Below are 7815 nucleotides of genomic sequence, written 5' to 3'. Positions count from 1 at the left end.
TGGAAAAGTTATTTACCTCTGATCTGCGGTATATCGCCAAATTCTTCAAATATGCTAAATAAATTACATCTATAATACACTTGAAAATGATTGATAGCACAAGTTTTATAGCAAAAACTTATTAATTGATACCTTCTTATATGAATTTTTACTCGACTTTAATGTGAGCATGTGCTGTACGGCATGGAAGCCTGGACACTGAAAAAGATAAACATCAAAAACATTGAGGCATTCGAGATGTGGTGTTACAGGAGAATGTGGAAAATACCATGGACAGAAAGAGTAACAAATCAAGATGTTCCGCTGAAGATGGGGAAGGAATGCGAAGTCATAAATACCATACAAACGAAAAAACTGGAATATCTGGGCCACATAATGAGAGGAGAAAAGTACTCTCTGCTTAGACTCATAATCCAAGGAAAAATCTCGGGAAAGAGAAATGTGGGACGTAGGAGGATTTTCTGGTTGCGAAATTTAAGGGAGTGGTATGGGTGCAGTTCAATACAGTTGTTCAATCTTTACTTTGTTGGCAAAGTTGGCAATCTTTACTTTGTTGCTGTGATGGTAGCCAACCTCCGATAGGAGACGGTACTGCAAGAAGAAGAAATGTGAGCACCCCGACAAACCTCAAATACAATACATCATAAAATGCAAGTGAGCAAACCCTAAGGGATTAAGTATCCAGTATGTTTTTCCTCTGATGTGATACGTCTTATAGCTTTTAGCCAATTGTCAAATGAAATTTTTGATATGGAGTCAGATAATAGTTGACAAACATTTTGACGTTTAATTGTTATATTATTTCTCGCAACATATTGGTTCATCTGAGCCCGGATTGGTTCTATAGGGTTAAGTTCACAGTGATAAGGCAACATCTTAACTTCATGTTCTTTTGCTATACAGTATGTCTGTAAAGAATGGAATAAATGTGATATTTCCTAAATAAAAAGCCTTTTTAAAAAAATCTAAAACACGTCGATTTTTAAATTTAATGTTCTAAATTTTACATAAAAAGTTTCATTTTTAGATCGATAAAAATGAGCTGATTTCAAAAAAGTGTAATACTCGGGTCTAATGGATATAATTTGAAATATATGCGATTAGAAAATAAATTATTTAATTGTTCTGTATTATTGCTTAGAATTAATTTTAAGTAGAAATGAATTTGAGTGTAAAGTAAAGAATTCAAATACTCATGATGATTGGGTATGGAGACAAATCGCGAACTCAGATGGAAGTGTGTAATTTATTTAACGAGAAATACCTATCACGCAGTCAACAGTAAGTAAGATTGAGAAGAAATTTCGAGAAACTGGTACGGTTGAAAATGGACGCAAATCGGGTCATCCCTCTGTAAATTATGTTACAACATTAGATGTTCTACTTGCTTTTGAAGAAGATGCGTACACTTCTGTTAAAACAACGGTACACAAAGTACGTAACAGTAAGTAAAGTAAGTAAAATGCACAGTTGTATAGAAATTAAACGAGGATGATCCAGATAAAAGAATATAATTTTGCGAAATAATGATGGATAACAGCCACCGAAACCCTCTCTTGGTTCAAAATATTATTTTTTCTGATGAGGCTACATTCAAATTAAATAGCGAGGTCAACCGTCAGAATTGTAGATACTGGGCAAAAGAAAACTCCAACTGGAGGTAAACGTATGGGCTGGCATTGTAAGAAATAAAATTATTGGACCCTCTATTTCGAAGGTTATTTAAACGGGCCAGTATACCTTCAGTTTTTAAGTGGGTATCTCGTATCTACTTTAGTTAATTTATTCCCCAGTACAATTAATCTTGGAGGTTTTGATAAAAGTTTATGGTTTCAACAGGATGGTGCGCCTCCGCATTATGCTTTAGATGTTCGAAAGTACCTGAACGAAATTTTTCCGAACAGGTGGATTGGAAGACGTGGACATATTGAATGGCCATCGAGGTCGCCAGACCTCAATCCTTTGGATTATTTTATGTGGGGTCATTTAAAATGTTGTTTATAAAACGAAACCTGCAAATATTGGAGCCTTAAAAACAAGAATTCGTAAAGAAATAAAAAATATTTCTCAAGAAAGCATAAACAAGGTTCTACAAGAATTTGTACAAAGTTTGGGTTACTGTCAAATACAACAAGGGCTACAATTCGAACATTTAAGATTAAGTCATGCATTAATTACTGGATTACTTTCAAGTCATTTATTATAATTTATTTATAATTTATTATTATAAATCAATAAAAATTAATTTTCTAAGGGCATATCTTTCAAATTATATCCGTTAGACCCCCAGTATTATACTTTTTTGGAATCAGCTCATTTTTGTCGATCTAAAAATGTCCTAAAATACAGGATGTTACATTTAAAAAAATAGCCGATGACGTCATCAATGTAATGTGTATCACCTTGTATAATGAAATTTTATTGTAAAATGTAGAACATTAAATTTAAAAATCGACGTGTTTTAGATTTTTTTAAAAGACTTTTCATTTAGGAAATATCGAATTTATTCCATACTTTACGAACACACTGTATCATCTACATTATACTTTTTGAAATTTGGTGAATATTGTTATAAAGCTGCAATAACTCTATTTTGAGTAAACCTTCTGCTGGCACTACTAGTTCTTTGGTTATTAGCCAATTCAAGGGTTCTTATTTTCTCCATTTAGTGATAAGTAATGGTTCCTTTAATCTTCAATGGTAATTGGCATTGTCCATGACTATTACAGAATTGGACGGCAATAAATCTATCATTTGACTAAAATATTTCTCAAAAACATCAGTAGTTATTTCTTTATGGTAGTCGTTCGTAAAATTTGAAATAAAATCTAGCAATCCTCCATCAACAAATCCTTTATCTCCTCCATTATGTGTGATAATTAAACGGCGACCTTTCATCATAAGTGGCTCGACAATTCGTTGTGGATCTTGGCCTGCACACAAAGAAGTCGCCACTCCTGTCGATTCCTGGCAACTTCCCTCCATCTTCTAACCCCTAGAATCTGTAGGTCTTCTTCCACATCATCAATCCATCTCATTCGTGGTCGTCCTCTGCTTCGTGTGCCCTCTGGTTTTGAAAATGTTAATCTCTTCGTGTATTCGTGATCTGAAATCCTAGCAATGTGTCCAGCCCATCTAAGTCTCTGCACTTTAACGAATTTCACAATATCCGGATCGGTGTATAACTGATACAGTTCAAAGTTGTATCTTCGACGCCATAGCCCATTTTCATTTACGGCCCCAAAAATCTTTCTAAGAATTTTTCTCTCAAAAATACCAAGAAGTCTTTTATCATTTTGAGATAAGATCCACGTTTCAGCCCCATATATCAAAACTGGTCTTATTAAGGTCCTGTATATATTAAGCTTTAGTGCACGTTTTATATTTTTATTTTTTAAATGTCTCTGGAGGCCGTGAACAGTTCTGTTTGCTATTGCTATGCGTCTTTTTATTTCGTCGCTTGTCGTGTTTGTTGCGTTTACTAGCGATCCAAGATATGTAAATTCTTTGACTTGCTCCAAGGTATGGTTGTTAATTTGAATTCTTTGTTGGATATTTCGAGGGTTTTTAGAAACCAACATATATTTGGTTTTTTCCTCGTTTACCACAAGTCCTAATTCACTTGCTGCGTCCGCAAGCATTGTAAAACACTGCACCATGTCTCTCATACTTCTGCCCACTATAACTATATCGTCAGCGAATGCGAGAATTTGCGTCGATCTATTAAAAATAGTTCCATTCATTCTAATATTTAATTGTCTTTAGACCATTATTAATGTCAAAGAACGTAGAGTTTTCTCCTTCAATTCTAACGCATGAGCTTACGTTTTGCATTGTTAGGTGGGTCAACTTAAATAACTTAGGTGGGATCCCAAAGTCTATCATTGCATTATATAATGCAGTTCTTTTCACACTAAACGGCGACCTTTACCTTTACCATTTGGAAAGTTTAAGCCTGTATACAAACCTTCTTTAATGCCTGACGAGCATTTGTAACCAATTTATCTTGCCAAGCTTTTTTACAAAATGCCCTTCATTTATCCATGTTTGTTCATCTAAATAAAAAATATTTTTGCTTTCTCCCCTCAATTTTCGAATTTCTCTTAAATATTGCCTCCTCCAAAATATAACTTCTATCTCTATAAGCGCAGATTTTCTATTGTTATTCTCATAAACGAATCCTAATGCATATAAAGTTTTACACAATTTATCTTTTGTAATGTTTTTCAAAGATTTGTCTTCATTAATGTCTACTAAAAATTTATCCAAAGTAGGAATTTTTTTTTGTAAATAAAATTAATGGAACTTTTCTTCGAATCGATTGTTTTACAATATCGTCTACTTATATGAATGGGTTTTCTCCCTGTTGACGTTTTAGTAATGTTTTAGTACGTTTTGTAATACTTCTACTCTTTCGTTGCTTTAAAAGTATATAAACGGTTGATTGTCCATCTCCGGTCATATCTGAACAGTTAGAAACTATACTCTGAACTTGTAAAATGTTCATGTACAAGAGCATCATGTTTATTTAACACTTAAGTTTTATTGGAACGGTTAAATGACACTTTAATTTCACAGGAGTAAAATTAGATGCTTATGACATTTTTACTACATAAGTTCACTTATCAATACCGCTTTTTATTATAGAACTAACAATTCTGCGTGTTATAATCACAGGACTTTACAAACACAATCTGTTAATCTTAACTAAGATAATTTACAATCTGCAAAACACGTTCTGCCGCTTGGAAATTTGAATCCTTTCTAAGAAAGTTGAGGGCTTATAAATTGACTCTCTTTTTTGAAAATTGTAAATATTTTGTACCCGTAGAGATTATGTACGTATATCGTTTGTTGATTAAAATGACTACAAACTTTAAGACAAGAATTAAAATAAATTGTTTAAAAATTCTAGGTAAAACCCAAACATTTTCAGAACAATGCTGAAAATTTTTAATTTTAGAAAATCTCCGTCACTGTTTTATGATGTTATATTGAGTTTTATCTCACGTGCAATAAAATTTGTACTATCAATCATTTTCAAATGCACTATAATGAGGAAATATTGCGAAAAATCAGTAATCAACAAGAAATTACCAAATTTTTAATTTTAGAAAATCTCCGTCACTGTTTTATGATGTTATATTGAGTTTTATCTCACGTGCAATAAAATTTGTACTATCAATCATTTTCAAATGTACTATAATGAGGAAATATTGCGAAAAATCAGTAATCAACAAGAAATTACGTTTACATTGAAGAAAAAATCTGAAAGAGTTAGTCATCTTATGAGACATAACAAATATCGCCTCCAACATCTTGCTTTTCAAGAAAAGGTGAATCCAATGTCCGCAATGAATAGAGTAACATAAAAAGAAATTTGACACTAATTAGCTACGGATAAAGTATTAGATATCATGCAAAAAAATGCTTCGCGATGCTGTTAAATAGAAACAATTTAATACTTACTGCCTAAGATCTCACCTAACACAATAAACTATGGATGCGTATGCAGAAAGAAATGGCACCTTAGGAAGGGCTAACACTATTCTTGCTTCAGCTCTTTCTGCCGACCTGTTAACTTTGTTTTTGTGTTAAAGTTGAGTCTACCATTCTTTTATTATTCAATAACTTTCAGATTTCAGTGGTTTTTACAAATGGATTCAAAATATACTTTAAATAATTATCATCACCATCAGCCGTTTCGAGTCCACTGCTGAACATAGACCTCCCATAAATAATTCCATTACATTTGATTTTGAGTACCCTGAATTCAGTTGTGCTGGATGCGCTTGATGTCCTCTGACCACCTTGTTGGAGGATTACGATAAGCATCGTGTCTAGGTCTCCATTCTAAAATTTTCCTGGTCTAGCTTCCATCTCTGACTCTGGCAACATGTCCTGTCCAGTTCCATTTCAGCGTTGTAATTCTTTTAACTGCGTCCATAACACCAGTTTTTCTTCTAATTATTTGATTTGAATTTACATTAAATAATAATGCCGATATACTTTATCATTGCCTCACTCCTCTCGATTTCAATTCCTGAACTGAATTCGTGATCTATTACGATTTATGTTAAGTAAAGGTTTATTATTATTTTTAAATCCTTTTGAACCTTAAGACCCTTAAGAGCTTTTTGTCTATGTTTAGTATTAATAATATTTCTATTAAAGTTTAATAAAATTGAATTCAATTGTACCCATTACCTTCCCACGTTTTAAAATTTAAAACTACCCCAAGACCGCTTGCTGATATCAATCAGCCGCAAAAATATCGAAAACGTCAACTAATGTCCATCACATACCCTATCAACCATCCAACCAACCCATTTCCTTACAAAACATTCCCACGTTACCAAGCATTATACAAAATTTTAAAATTCTTACACAAAATCACAAATCGAAGTCCCTTTGAATAGAATTTGCGTTGTTGGATCCAACTCCCTTTAATTTTCGACAAAATAACATCCTATAAGCAACCCTCTCTCTTCGACTAATAGATACCTTTAGAGAGCCAGAGCGAGAGGGTGGTAATATTTACCTGGTGGTCAAAAAGAAATATTCCATTACCTGGTCCGAGAAAGATTTGCAAGTCTAACCTTTTCTGTCTTTCTTTTAAATATATACTCATTGTTGTGCTAGGGTTGTTTTCTTCTATAAAAGCCCGATTACGTAAAACGAGATCTTGACGAACACTTGCGTTTATTGTGCGAATCCTTAGGTAAAAGTATTACAAGTAGGTATTTTCAATTCTGAGTAATCGCTTCCTCATGGACAGCGTTCAATGAAACAGAAAGTTTAGGAAGAAGACGTTTAATGCACATAATAAAGAACGCATACTTTTGTAAGGAAAAATAATTTTAATCAATTCTGACATATTTGTGAACCATATGGCAACTATTGTAGTAATTCTAAAAACTGTTTTAGTCTTAAACAAATAATATTAATCAATCAAAATAAATACAATATCTGCTAATTACTTTAATCATAATAATATAAACATTATTGTAATTTGAACATCAGGAATCTTTCTTATTTATTTATCTTTTATTAAATAAGTAAGGTTCGTCTATGTTATCCATATATATATATATATATATATATATATATATATATATATACATATATATATATAATACAAATAGACTGACTGTTGCAATACAGGCCCGGTCCCCCCAGTGCCACAGAGAAAACTGACGCAAAGCAGTTCCTGCATGTCTTTGTAATTTGCCAGGATTTTTGACACGTTACCTAAATGACCAATGATCACGTGATCGATAAACGGGGGAACGGTAATGTATTGCAGCCATCATTCTATTTCTATTATATTTCTATGGGCTAAGTTGAAATAGAAACAAACTAGGGCAATATAAAGAGATATACAAAGACCTATTAAAAGAACAACTTAACCAAAAACTAGACAGTGATGATAAATATATAGACAAAGTAGACAACATACTTACAGCAACGGTGATTACATCAGGAAAAGAAATAGCAAAAAAGGATCTAAAAAAGAATAAAGGAAAAGAATATAAAACAAAAAAGGAACCACCAGAAGAAATTAAAAACCAACTTAAGGCTAAAATAAAAAATGTCAACTCAGAGCTATAGCCAGAAATAAGCAAATCAGAAATAAAGAAGGCATTGAAAGAAATGAAAAACAACAAATCGCCTGGAAAAGATGGAATAACTGCAGAGATGCTGAAATATGATGGAAAAGTTGTAATTAATACTCTACATTTCCTTTTTAACAAGATATTAAATAATTCCAAATAACTGGAATGAACCCGTAAACATTATCCTACACAAGAAAGG

The sequence above is a fragment of the Diabrotica undecimpunctata genome, chromosome 6, assembly GCF_040954645.1.
Source record: "Diabrotica undecimpunctata isolate CICGRU chromosome 6, icDiaUnde3, whole genome shotgun sequence".
Classification (NCBI taxonomy): domain Eukaryota; kingdom Metazoa; phylum Arthropoda; class Insecta; order Coleoptera; family Chrysomelidae; genus Diabrotica; species Diabrotica undecimpunctata.
This window is presented reverse-complemented; position numbering follows the sequence as displayed.